This window comes from Battus philenor, unplaced genomic scaffold, assembly GCF_028537555.1.
Source record: "Battus philenor isolate CCGP_79_NKW_IND1 unplaced genomic scaffold, ilBatPhil1.0.hap1 SCAF_21, whole genome shotgun sequence".
Taxonomy (NCBI): Eukaryota; Metazoa; Arthropoda; class Insecta; order Lepidoptera; family Papilionidae; genus Battus; species Battus philenor.
In genome coordinates, this window is record NW_027181684.1 from 3,825,825 (window position 1) to 3,841,077 (window position 15,253).

Consider the following 15,253-nt stretch of genomic DNA (forward strand, 5'->3'; position numbering starts at 1 on the left):
TGTTTTATGTTTCAACCACAGCGTTAATGTTATAAAAATGACCTTCTTTAGTCCACTACTTTTACTATTCACCTATTATATTGTATATTCATCTGACGAACGATGTTCAAGCTTATTCACTAATTACAATCGTAAGTCGCCCTCTCGATACCGTTAAAAATTATTGTTCGTTCATTCCGATGATATTAATAACAAAGCAAATGAAACTGTTTGGGGACCGAATTCATTACGCTTTGTTACCATAAAAATTGATTTACGTCGTGACGTGGAAAAGGGATGGCATTTATTGCAGCAGTTATTTATAATACATACATATACGAAATACAATAACATTATAAATGTTGTAAGGTAAACATTATGATTTATATTTACATGTATATTACGATTTTAGTCCATCGTTAGGTGTTTTTTAAAAAAAATACGTAGTCAATGTGATAGCTTTATTTAACTTACAATATATCTTTAGATAATTGTCTGATGAGTGCATTTGAAGTCTCGTGTGCAACATATCTTTTCACGACAAATCATTCCTATATCCATGAGATATTGTCTTCTGCTTTAATCTTTATAGGACATTGTCTAATGCTTTCCTCTGTAGTGAAACCAGTACAGTTATTATTGACTTCTATAATGGTGTACGTAGCGTAATAGCGCGAGTGACGTACGTCAGTGAGGTTCAATTCTTCGTTCGGGAGTATAGAAGAATATTAAATTAAAATTTAATAAAAAAACGACTAATACGAATGATATGGCGACTTTCTCGCCCACTTAATATACTACTTTCTTAATCGTTTGTGTCACATGTTGTTAGAAATTTAGGTATCGGTAGCATGCTTGGTGTTGTAAATAGTTTTACAGGAAAGTAAAAGATGGAATGCGAGATTAAAAAATAAATGACTGAAAATACATATCAGTTTACATTACTGTCGCTTCCTACGAGAAAGGTGTGTACACACACTTGAACTTCAAACCGATTTCTTTATTAAAGATCTCGAAAACCTACAACTTTTGGTGAGGAATTCACGATAGCGCGATTTAAACGACTAGTGGCGCCATCTATTATTTTCGTAGGGCACTATTCTAATAACAACAACTTTCTTGTATTGTAAAAAATTAAATATGCTTGTCTATTATAATCGTACAAAGCCCTTGCCACAATTGTGCAAACTTATATCTAAACTTAAATAAAATAAAAATGATAAACGTTCTTTAATTCTTCATTTCAAACGGATATTTCAATGAAGTAAACCACGAACAATATGTTAAATTAACTGTAGCCATGAATTTTTAATTTTGTTACAGTAATGTTACAGGAAAAAAGCACCTCCGTAGTCTAAAAAAAATTCAACTCGATTAATTATACATTAAATCGATGGTAATGACTGTAATTTTTTCTTATTATTATCTTCTGAAGATTATTCACAGTTGTCACTTGCGTACGTCATGAGAAGAATGCCAGAAGAGACCAATTTAACAGAAACTAGAATCGATCGAGCTGAGATTTCAAACGCGACCCAATCTTATAAAAGCCCACAACAAACGCAGGGGGCTTTTTTGTGATCACTTTGGCAATATTCCCTGTACAGCAATAGAGCAATTCATTTCTAAGGTTTATTATCAACAATTTTTCACGCTGTTTTTTCAATGAACCTCTTTTCACGCACCTCTCGTTCCCCCTGCCATGTGAAGGGAAGGCACATTAAAACTCGGAATTATTATTTTTTTTGATTATACTGGCATATTTTTTTCTGCTCTTCACATTGTTAAAGGATTTTTTACGATTTTCTTGTTTAATATACCTTACAACTTAGATGAGACTTTATACGTCATTACTTTTTACAATTGGTAAAAAAAATATCCTTTAAAAGGGTAAATAATAGAATAAAAATTTTAAAAATATAGATATAGATGTTATATTTATATTTTAAAAATATAAATATAACATCTAGACTAACTGTGACTTACGTTTCCATTACGCTTACATGTTTTATGGGGTAATTCAGTAATTATTTTATTGATTTATTTATAAGCCTATGCTATAGAGTAGGCTTCTATCGGACGATATAATAACTTCAAAAATATTAACACGAATAATTACATAAATTAAAATAATAACTGTATGTCGTTATTAATTCCCGGCTAATTTTTTTAAACCCGATTTGTGAGTTGAATCCACAAAAAATGAGAATCTCTTTTATAGACAGCAAAGCTCGAGAGATCCCACAGAAGCCTCGGCTCGGGCCTATACTGTATTACCGGATTGAGACGCCTCCGATTTCTTATACGGACGTCATATGGAGTAACCTCTAGGCTAGGGTTGTCACTCCGTTGAAATTCGATTAGTAATTTTACTCAAAGTATTAGCGCTAGGAGTTGTAGCATTGCGAATATGGTGATAAAAAGGAAGGCAAATTTTTTTTGTTAAATTTTCTGGGGATTGCAATTACTATCAATGTCGATTTCAACTTGATATTGGCTAATGAGACGCACATAAATAAGCTCACATCGGTGATCATTTTATCTTGTACAAAGAGTTATTAATATATTAACAGATCAAAATCGAGAAGTATATTTAAATTGCAATAAACGTGTGCAGATATTCGACGCGGAATATACCCTTTTTGCCAAAAACGATATTTAACCGTAACAAATTAAGTTTACAAAACATAATAATAATTTCGAACAACGCCCGTGAATTTATTCCATGTAATCCTTTCTTTTACGATAAAGCCAGTATCAAAATCCTGGTTATGAAAACAAAAACAATGTTGATATGTTGTTCAAAAAATATTTTCTGTTAAAATATTGACGAAATGTCTGTTAAAAAGGAAGCTATATTTATCGAACATAATCACACGATTAGCTGAAGTCACGTCCGCGAGGAGCCTTTCCATTCATTCCTAAGATCTATAGGACCGGTTGGAAGCGGCCTGTGTCTAGCTTCTTCCGATAGCCTGGGGTCCCGACTGTCTCGAGGTAAGTCAGTTTGGCCACGCTGACCTAAATTGACTATCTATGTCAATACTGAGAAAAATTACATCTTCATTAATAGAGGCATCGAACCATCATTTCTTAAAGTATCATAGTTCATGGTAAATCAATTAACTTGATATAAAATAAGTTATTTTGAATGATCTCTTGAAGAGAGAGGCCATAACTATAATGTGTAATTCAAGTGGTGTTAAATAAAACTGAATAAATTATTCAATGAACTAAAGTCTACAGTAAACAAAACATTTCTGCTTCATTAAAAATATTGCCTATAATATCCATAACTCCTTGTTTGATGCCACGATATATTTACAACAGCGACACAATGCCTTTATTACTGGGGGCCCCGCAATAATAACGTCCAATAACACACCCTTATGATTAACCATTTATTCTTGTGAACGCAACAAATACAATTGTTTACGGGCTATTTTTCTCGTTTCTGTGATATTACCGCGAAATGTTTCTAATAAAATCGCATTGTGCTTCATATTGCTATTATGAGGCGCTTATAAATTTATACTTTTACATTTAAAATATATCTTTATTGACTATTCGTGAATTTATTCCTATAGTCTGTCATTTCACCAAAACATGTTAACAAATGATACTTAACAAACATTTATTTGACGGAAATTCACTGTTCTCTTACGGGCATGGTATAGAGAAGTATTTTCCAACCTTTTTTTAAGTTTACAGACCCTTCCACTCCATGAACTCAGCTCTGATGAAGCTATAAAAGCCCTCTAGCAACTACATCAACAGAAAATAAATAAGTCCAAGATTTTACGTACAATGCTTTAACTAAGCCTTTCTAAAATTTTTACGCCCCCCTTTTTTTAACATATACATATTTTTATATTAAAGCGAAATGGTTAAACTCGTTTCGAGTCCGCTATCGGCTTGCCCACTAATAGTGAAATTGTTCCCCCAAAGACGCGTGAGCTCTACTTTGGAAAACACTGGACACGTCTTCTTCTTCTAAGTTATTTCCTCATGCCTACAAGTCGTGGCCGATCATGCCAGTATCCGTTACTTTTTTTCCAAGTTTTTCTGAATAAATATATATATTCAGCATAAAATTCTACAGAAACAATGCTGCCACCATCGCAATCATGTACTATTGCAACTGTCACATTCATTAAATTGCGAGGCGATAGTGTTGCCAACTTAAAACAATTATAATACCAAATAATCTAAAAAGTATTTTACATTACCAGAGAGACTATTGCTCGAAAAACTTCTCGGCATTCTATAAATCCAACGTTGACAACTCGCGTAGCAGATTTAGGGTGGCTTCTTGTTAGCGTTCACCTTCACCGACTAGACGCCTCTCCCTTATCTAATTAAATATTAAACGATCATACCACTGCATCTTTGAAAGCTAGTTTCTTTAAAATCAGCTAATGTTCGACTTTGACATACTCCTACACTCGCACTGTCACTATGAATGCAGTCCTATTTATATTGATAATCAGGTAGTGGTTTGATCAATCTTTACTTCTATAATAGGAAACGACTTCTTACTGCTACTCTTTTTAGTCATTAAGGCTTTGAAAAAAAAGAAAACAATAGAGCCTCAAATTCAGCCGGAAACCGGGATACATTTACTTTCTGTGGGTAAATCTTGCATAGGATACCCCACGCTGCAGGCTGGGGGTAGCGAAAAAGTTTTGCCGGACTTTTACCGGCTAAAACCACACGGTCTTCCGCGCTTTTTATTAAGGAAGTACGTATTAACTATTTCTTTGTCCTTTTGATAAGGGCTTGATTTTATTACGAGCAAATGGTATTATATACTAACGCAACTAAACAGTAATTACTGTTTGCTTCTTTTATTATCATGTATAGTCAAAAAATAATATTACTTTTTTCATTTTAAAAAACCACGACGATGTTTACATTGATTGTAATTTTATTATAATTAATAACAGTTTTAATATAAGTATATATTTTGCCATCAAATGTTTTAAAAAATCAGCCCTATATTCACTAATATACAAAAATGTTTCCAATTTTTTTTTACGTCTATGAGTTTTGTTTGGACGCTCTCTTACGTCTGGCGTGCATATGTATATTTTGATAAAACCGGTTACAATAGAAGAAAGGCGCTGTCCAAATGAATTGAAAATTCCCCACCCCAGTTTGATACAGTCTCCACGGAGCAGAACTGCTCGAGTAATAAAACGACACGATGTTTTTGCTGGATCCAGAGCACGTAGGGTTGTCATGCGGTAAACAATTTATTATTTTTTTATTAATGACATATTATTCTTCATTTCATAATTTCCGGAACAAGATTATTTTTCTCTTATTATGTACTGATTCAGTCTAAGTATGATCATATATTTTCACGGACCCGTTGAAAGCAACCAGATTTTAGCGTCTTCTAATGATCTTAAGGTCGTCTGTGCACCATGTGGAAGGACCTCCTACGTTGGCCTTGTGGGTCCGCTGTCATCTCAAGAACCTTGAGGTCCTGGCTATAAATTTGGTTTTAGGTTATAATTAAAACTACGTGATATAAACATAGAAGATGCAAATTCTTTATGCAAGATAATAAATATAAAATGAAATGATACTTAAAGTAATAAAGATATTTATGTTATAAACTTTAGACACCAAACTCTGAGAAACTGAACTTGAAAAGAATTTTCTGAACCCATATTTTTTACCTAACCATGCGAGATTGTGAAAGCAAATAGAAGCTAAAATAATATGATATTCCCGGTACTTAATAAAATCACTAATGAACTGACGAGTAGAACTTTAGCCCAATTGAACTGACCCCAATCAAATAAGGTTTCTTCAATTTGACGAAATTGTACAAAATGCTGTAATATGGATTATTGTACAAAATCAAACATTTTGATACAAAAATTTAATAAAGAAACCGTAAAAAATTCATCATCATCAGAACACCAGCCGATAGACGTGGTAAAAATAGAAAAAAACCTATAAAAAATTACAAAAATGAATATATTTATAATTACAGACACATAAACCTAAATTCAGTATTTTCTGAAGATAAAGGTCTATCATCAGTTTGTGTTGCCCGTCATATACGGATTCGAAACGTGGTCGCTTTCGACGGTCTTTATGGGAAGGATCAAGGTCAGAGAGAGCCACGGGGAGGATACTGATATGCTCGGAGCCTCTCTGCGAGATTGAATCAGAGTGAGAATATCCACAGAAAAACCAAAGCCACCGACATAGCTCGATGAATTACTTGTCGCAAGTAGTAAAGGGCGGGGCATCGTCTCTTATTTTTGGTACAAAGGCTAGGCCAGCTTCCTCCTATTTCCAGCAAGGTGGATCACAGGAAGGGAAATATGTGATTTCTATTCTAATTATTTCCTCATGACTGAGTGTAGCGGCTAATCGCCTCCGCCTCCGCGAGGTGTTCAGAGAAATAAATTTTCAGGTAGCTTATCAAAAACCCAATATGAGCATGCATAATTAAAAATATATATATATTCGCCGAAGCCTTTTTTATCTATATGACTAAAACTCTTTAAATTTTGTTTACTACTAAACTGTAATATAAAAATAATAACTTTTAATAATATGATGATAGGTTAGTATGTTAAAAACTTTAAAGGGTATAAGCTCACCTATGGTCCATTAATTTATGACTCACACTATAAAAAATTAATGGTTTCAGAAAAAATAAATAACGTAATGATATGATAATATTGTGAGAAAACGAATTCTATAATTAATTATTGTTTACTTTCTATCTATATACACTTGGTACTGTTAGAAGTTATTTGCCAGTCGCATTACAATAGAAAAAAATAATAATAAAAGGTTGTCAAATATCTCCCTTCCGCCTTTTTGTCTTTTGAATTTCGCGGCGAAATTTGAAAGGTCTTGACATAACCTACAAAACGACGCTATGCATGATTAGTTTGGATATTGCGTTCAACAGTTATAGACGTGTAAACATGGAGTTCACTAACGCCGAAATTCGCGCTATTTTAAAGTTTTCCTTCGTTAAAGGCAAGTCCGCTAGAGAAACGTTCCGTGAGATTAATGGTGTTTTGGGGGATGGTACTCTATCACTTCGAACCGCGGAGGAATGGTTTCGACGATTCAGAGCCAGCGAAAACGACACCATGGATAAGCCAGCCGGCGGAAGACCTGTGACGACAAATACCGATCAAATCATGGACTACATCGAGTTAGACCGGCATGTGGCATCTCGTGACATCGCCCAGGAGATGGGAGTTAGTCACCAAACCATTTTAAACCATCTGCAGAAGGCTGGATACACAAAAAAAAAGCTTGATGTTTGGGTGCCGCATGATTTGACGCAAAAAAAGCTTCTGGACCGAATCAACGCCTGCGATATGCTGCTGAAACGGAACGAACTCGACCCATTCTTGAAGCGGATGGTGACTGGCGACGAAAAATGGATCACATACGACAATATCAAGCGAAAACGGTCGTGGTCGAAGGCCGGTGAATCGTCCCAAACAGTGGCCAAGCCGGGATTGACGACCAGGAAGGTTTTGCTGTGTGTTTGGTGGGATTGGAAGGGAATCATCCACTATGAGCTGCTCCCATATGGCCAGACGCTTAATTCTACCATCTACTGCGAACAACTGGACCGCTTGAAGCAGGCAATCAACCAGAAGCGTCCAGAATTGGCCAACAGGAAGGGTGTAGTGTTCCACCAGGACAACGCCAGACCACACACTTCGTTGATGACTCGTCAGAAGCTACGGGAGCTCGGATGGGAGGTTTTATCACATCCACCATATAGCCCGGACATAGCGCCAAGTGATTACCACCTGTTCCTGTCGCAACGCCCTTGGTGGTGTAAAGTTGAACTCAAAAGAGGTTTGTGAAAAGTGGTTGTCCGAGTTCTTCGCAGATAAGGAGGGGGGCTTCTACGAGGGAGGTATTATGAAGTTGCCGTCTAGATGGAATCAGATCATCGAACAAAACGGCGCATATTCGAACTAAATCCGATCACTGTAACACTTTTTATAAAGCATTGAATAAAGAGCAAAAAAGCGGAAGGGAGATATTTGACAACCTGTTATAACATATTTCAGAGAGGTCACTTTACATAGAATGATTGGAAATAATTGAAAAGGTTTTAATCTTTTTGCTGATAAATGAACTATAACCTTCATTACATTCTTCACCAATGTAACGTTTATGCACCTTAAACCGATCAACCTCTCCATAATAATTATAGACAGATTTTTCTAAAGATAATTTTGGAAAAAAAAAACAAATAATTGTTATTTCAATTTGGCACAGCCCTAAGTTTGAACGCTACAGAGCGCATAGCTGCAGAGGACACGCCGACAACACACACGCTTGCATCGTCTATCTACAGAGTCATTGCGGACCAAATTAAGCTATTTCAGGATATAAAAAATGCACCCCGCCGTTTTTGGGTGCATTTTGTATCAGCGTGTTTCCATAGACTTAAATAATACTTTGCTTTTTTTAATTACGATTTTTTAGTATGCAACAAAAATATTTTTTTCTTTTATATTGCTTTTAATATTATAATACATTTGTTTTTCGCTGTAGTTCATCTACCTGTAAGCCGAAAGATGGCCTTGTTTAGAACGTCGGAACAAGCTGAATACAGGTCAGTTCCAAACAGTCCAGTTGAATATTTTTAAGGCAGGTTTATGGCCAACAGTGGACATCCTGTAGCTGAAATGATGATGACTATGATTGTAATATACAATCTGATTTACTAAAAACTTATTGCTTAATTAAACACTACAGTAGACAAAGCCTTTCTCGAAGAGTAAATAAAATTGAAATAACATTTTGGACTTGTATGGAGTGTTAGATAATAATTTATTTATTTATTTATTTTATTTAAGATATGAAAAACTTTCAGTAATATTTAACCTGATTCACTCTATGAGACAAACTCTGTCTGGTGTAGTACGTTTTATTTGGTATTAAAAATTTTATTTTAAATCTGATTGTAGGGGAATGCAAATAAATATTAATACTACAAACAACTGTCACCGCTCCCAGTTCGCTTAGAATTTTTTATTATAAGTATTCTCTATAACAAAATTGCTTGTCATCATTTTGGACTAGAGTGCTGTGATAGATAGTATTGAAGAAAATTAGATAAAGATCGAAGTCAATGGCCTTACCATCCCAAAAAAATTAGACCCCTTTCTTTTTTGGTATGAATCCAGGATCGGATAAATTAAGACAAATGTAGGACAGGCTATTAATATCCTAAGTAGAAATATAATATAAACTTCCACACCCCTTCCTACTTTCACCTTCCCTCTCACATCCTTCACAATTTTTCTCTTTGTTCCCTCTTTCATCATTCACATTTCCTATCATTCAGCATACATTCAACATACAGCATTTAAACTAAAAAAAACACAGCATTCACCCACAATACATTTAGGCATCACCTTCCATTCCTCGCCACACTTCCTGTTACACGGTTTTGTTATGCCTAATTACGTCTACCACCACCCTCCAATAAAACCGCAAGAAAGTGCGGCGTCCTCTTCCAGAAGGGAAGCGATGTTGCCACAATCAATGCTAGGAGCATTTCCATTTCACAAGCCACTCTATGCCCTCCATGTACGAAAAGCAAGTAGTGGCGTGCCCCACAGTCTGTATTTAATCGAATCAGGCGTTGTTTTGCGGAAATCCATCCTAAGTATGAAAAGGACCAATATTTATATATTGGTCCTTTTCTTACCCTGGTCTGGTCCACCGCTGGGTCATAGATGCACAAGGGACTCCCTTTGAGCTTAAACCTTTACAGGTACTCTGAGAATCCCCGAGAAAGCTATATTCGAAATTTCTTTACGAGATCGATAGACGAATAAAAGTAACCAACATTAGCCAGCGGTTTAGCAAGTTTCAAGATTCTGGAGTCCACCCACTAAATGGACAGAGACCTTGTTATGGTCATCGGAAGACGAAAGATGGATATCCAATGGATTCAGGCGTTACTTTGCGGAAGTCCATCCTAAGTAAGAAAAGGACTAATATGTAGCCAACTTACAACAATTAGGACTCGGTATTTGGCACTAATCGGTGTAACATTACTCCTGAGGATGCCCCGTGGAGAGGTGAAACACGCGTTGAGTGATTTAACGGTGGTAGTTGTGTAATTCACATTGTTTGCCGCATGCGCGTTTATCAGCGGGCTAGTGGGCGGTGCTCTTTATTGCACAACTACTGCTATATATTAGTTCTTTTCTTACAAAGGATGGAGATAACTTCCAACCAGTCCCATTGGAAAACTATGAGGTAAATCTTGTCCGGCAGTGAACAGCCGAAATAATGCATTACCGCGTACCTTAACTTTAAATAAAGCCTTCCAAACGCTCCCAAGCCTAAGAAGGGCCAATAACTTAATCGGATTTGTTTTGCTATCACTAGTGAAACAAGTGTGAAATGCATTTTTAGTGACAGGACTAAAATAAAAAAAAACTTCGAGAATACTTTTAAATACATTTATTTTTATTATAAATCTGTCGTGTTCCCCTGATAGTCAAAAGCCTTCGTTATATTTCCTCCATTTCCATACATTATACAATAAATATATTCTTTAATTTATTATACTTTTTAACATTTTTATATATTTACACTTATTATCTTATATATATAGTACCCGGCTTTTTTAACCCTGTCGAAAATATCTTACAATACACACCCCAATATTTGTGTATTGTATATACATACACTGTAATTAAAACCGATTGTGTTAATTAAAGATAATTTCTGTTGAAAAATATCTCCGACGTGCTAAATAAAATGCCGAGTACTTTTGTCAATTGAATACAAACATGTGTACTGTCATTATTGTTTTGTAAAAAAAAATGTCAATATTTATATGTGCTCGGTTTGAAACGTTTTGAATAAATAATCAGATCGTCCCCTCCGCGTTTAATTGTGAAGACTGGCTTTGTGGTTTCAACTGAAAAATTTTAATTCTATATTTAATCACGTACAAATAACAAGTAAACAACTTTAATACAATTTATAGAATGTCACAGATAAGTTCTTTCCATACGTGGCATAAGACACGTGATAATTTTAATTTGGGTACTTCTGGGGTCTTTTATACATATGCATTAAATATCTTGCAACGAAACGTATAATTTTCTATACCAGTGGCTCCAGTACGAACTGTATTCGCTGGACGCTTCATAGTATATAGTATAAAGCCTTATTTACTATATCTACAAAGCATAGGCCTCTTGGCCGGCGGATTCTGGTATCATGGTACACAGAGGACGCTGCTGCTCGTTTTCTGAAAACTTGTTTGTGAACAGTGGCAATCCTGGATAATTAATGCACAAAGTATAAATTTTAAAATATCGAATCCCAGGAATCGAACCCGAGACCTATGATCACAAGTTAGTCTTTTGTCACTGTGCTACCACTGCTAAACTTATTTATATATCCAAACTAATAAAACTAAATTTAAAATTGAAAGGAATGAAATAACTATATTATCGTAGATTTTTTTCCTTTGATATTTACGGCTTTTTTAACCGTGTTACTTTCTATTAGTTTTATTCGTCTATACCTAGATCGTTAAATTTATATAATTTTCTTTTAATATTTTATTAGGGGCATCGGAAAGTAAAGTCGCTTTCTTAAATTAAATTCACACGACTACATTTTTAACAAGTTTTTATTTCTTATCAATAATATATTCACTTTCGTTATCAACGACCTTATGCCATCTAGTATACAAATTTTCAATGCCGGAGCTGTAACAAATCAAGGGGTTTTTGTATAAAATATGTCGATAGAAACGACATTACTTTCCAGTCCCTTTAATATAATAGTGTAAACCAGCCAAAGCTATTACTTCAATGTAATTCATTCTACTCTTACAAGGCAGAGCTGGTGTTGTGCTTTGTTAAACAGTAAGTTTAATCGTAATTATAATGTTGTTAAATGTAAAATTATTAATTTTAATTATTTGCAAACGACTTGCGAATTTAATGAAACCTCCTTTCGGATCAAATTTCGTAAAATCCGTCCTAAACCATAATCTCGCAACTACTTATATAAGTAAATAAACAATTTTAAATCCTCACCAACTATTTCTCCTGTTGGCAAAAAATCTTTCTTCCTTTTATATAATCGTTTCCTGTTTCTTCCGCAATATTTCAACAATCTTTTCGAACCTAACATCAACGCCGTTTCAAACACATTCAACCTTCTTCTCAATGTTTTATTTGATATTATAATTCTTCGCCACGTTGGGTCAACTTTTACAGCAATTCGAAGAGATACATCGTCTAGATACCTAAAAATAATTATCTAATGACATATTTAATTTCGGTTAAGCTAATATAAAAATAATATGAAAATTGGAGGTTAAACCGTTATTTATTTCCATAAAAGAAAAAACAAACAAGTTTCATAAATAAACGCACTATACAGGCCGCATTACTTATAACCATAGATAGAAAAAAAGAAGTAACCTCAAAAAAAATCAAAAATTAAATAGTGCACTTAAGAGAACATGAGTTGTGTGAGTGTATATCGTATGTGTATATCGTGTACAAGGGTAGGTGTATGCGAGGAATATAATTATAATTAAAATGCCATGGGATTTTGGTCATTATTTCGTCTTCTCATAATGTAGATTAACGAGAGAGGTTAAAAATTTAACCGGCAAATTTCTTCAGACAGGATAAATATTACTGTTTATTTTTGTATAAAGATAGCTAGGCAGTAATGATCTTTAAAATGTAGAATGTCAGAGGAAAATCTACCTTTTATATATTAATACACTGTATATTTCAATCGAGAAACAATAGTACTATTTATTCGCCGAATAATTCTAAACTTAATGATTAAAGATAATTTTTGATATTATCGATATGACAAGAAATTAAGGTTACATTAATTATTCTATTCGAAACTACAGTATACAAAACTCTAATAAGACCACTTTATTTCTTTTATTAAAAATTGTAAAAACTTCGAAAAAAAGAATAAATATTAAAAAAAAATTAAAACACGATTCACTTATCTACATCGTCAACACTTAAACATAAGTGCCATTAATGAACATAACCTACGTCGTCGTAGAGTTTGAATAAAAATAAATAAATAATCCCACATACATTTAGTTTTATGTTCATCTGCATAATCGGTATAAATAGGATTTTTAAACTTTTTATTTGTTGCACTATTTCGAAAAATTGCGTGTTCTTAAAAACTTACAAAAATATTTTCCAAGACATTTCCAATGGGAGGGAAGATATCGCGTCATGTTTCCTCTCTTCATAAATTTTAGAACCAAAGATAAAAATTCCTGAACTGTTCATTTCAAATCGTATGTACTGAACACAACCATATCTACCGACACGGTCAAGAATCATTTAAACATATATACACTAAAAGTAATATATATCATTATTTTGTTAAAACCAATATATACATTTAAGGCAAAAACATAAAACACAAACAAACAACCTTTGCTTTTGTACGGCTTCCAAAATCGAATAATACCACTTAAACCATTAATTCGCTTTAACCTATCATATATTTTTAAAAAATACACAAGCGATTGAAATGCTTCATCCGATTTTAAAAATATAAATGTCTGCACCATAACTTTTCATCAGGTAAAATATTTTACATTTATCGGACTCTAAGATGGGTTTTGCACATAAAAATAGTTCTATTAACAACCTTCATATTTATTAAAGTGATTAAATATGGTTTTTTTTACCAAATCCGCTCTAAATATTAGAGCGGATAACAGATAAAAGTAATATCAAATATAACTACAACAAGACGCCTCATGTTCAATATTTTTATGGTGCTCTGGGATCGTTAATAAATATTACGTTCCCAGAGTACCCATAAAACATTTTTTTTTAAATAATGCTATAAATTCGTAATGTGCCTTGTTATGCGGTGCGTCATACAATCAGAAAAATACTTTTCTTTAAATTGACAAAGTACTCAAAACCAATTAGTTAAATCTTAACTAACAATCGTAAATTACCTTGAAGTACAGGAACACAAATTTAAATGTCCTTACGGTGGCGTGACAGTCGCGATCGATAGCTAAATGAATTAGTGTTTAACTGGTCACACGGTAGTTTACTTGTCATCTTGTTCCGGTGATAGTAAACACGTAAAACGTAATAAATTCAAAACATTAACAACCCTTTTAGTGAAATTAAAAGTGAATTGCTGCGTATGATTCCTGCTCACGGCTTTATATGAAATATACAGTATCCTTTACACCGTATTCAGATCGTCCTTTAATAGAGTACTATTATCTACACCGGATCAATAAAAGTGAATATGACCGACAGCTGTCGTATTTTCACATAAATGTACGCAATTTCTTTTCGGAATAAAAAACATATTAGTCATAATCCTTTGATTTTCTTATACAATTGACCCTGAATGTTTGTACATATGTTTAAGGAAGTGATGAAAAATAATTTTATTTAGGCACATTATTATTTTCTATTTATAAATATATTTTTTGTGTAACCATTTAGATGTGTGAAATGCTAACATAATTATAAACGATTTAGGACAGCAAGTAGCAATGCTTTAATGAGGTTTTGAAATTGTTTCGACCTTTTGATAAAAAATAACCTTTTAGTCAGTATGATTTACAAATATTTTTTTAAACAATATGGCATGTGAAAATAAATTTTAAATTTCCTTATGTAAAATACGAACGAATATATTGTTATATTTATTTAATTATCAGGAAGTAAATGAAAATATGTAAATAAATAAATTTGAGAACTAATGATAAAAATGTAAAAAGGAACGTTTTGTTTCCATTTCATTATCACCTTTTAATGACGACGTAAAGGCGACAAGAGGAACGCAGTTTGCTGCTATTAAATAGAAAAATGCATCTTATAATATTTTGAGTATTTCACTGTTAGTTTAATAATAAACAAAAAAAAATTAATGTATGTAATAATGTGATTTTTGTTTTATTGGGATGAATTATGATCTTTTAGGTATAAGGTTTTACTTGATAGCAATATAATTTCCTCGTAAAAATGATTATTCAACAAAATTGTTGTATTTTACAGCTTACTAAAATTATAACAACTATGGGAAAATCACACTTGTTATATCTTCAAAATTTTCTATTTTAACATTCCTACTTGTAGGACACAAGCTACATATTTTTTGTACGGCTATCGAAAATTGTTCTTATATTTATAACTGACGCAACAAAGGTATCATTTCATTAAAAATGAAATATCGTTTTCACATACCATTT